Genomic DNA, 237 nt, shown 5'->3' on the forward strand with positions numbered 1-237 from the left:
CCCCGCCAGGCCGGATGCCAGTCAAGGCTCCGGCTCCGCCCTCTCTGCCTTCTCATTGGTGACCACGCCCTCTCGGGCTTTGTGATTGGCTGATCCGCACGGTTGGCGTGAGGCGGCTTTGTGGAAAGCAAAGTCACGTCCCGCCGACAGAAACCCAGCTGATCTTGTCAGCAGGCGTTGCGGTCGGCGTCGATTACTTTTATTTCTCCAGCTTCGCCGAATCTCAGCTTCTCTGTG

Source organism: Hippopotamus amphibius, chromosome 9, assembly GCF_030028045.1.
Source record: "Hippopotamus amphibius kiboko isolate mHipAmp2 chromosome 9, mHipAmp2.hap2, whole genome shotgun sequence".
Taxonomy (NCBI): Eukaryota; Metazoa; Chordata; class Mammalia; order Artiodactyla; family Hippopotamidae; genus Hippopotamus; species Hippopotamus amphibius.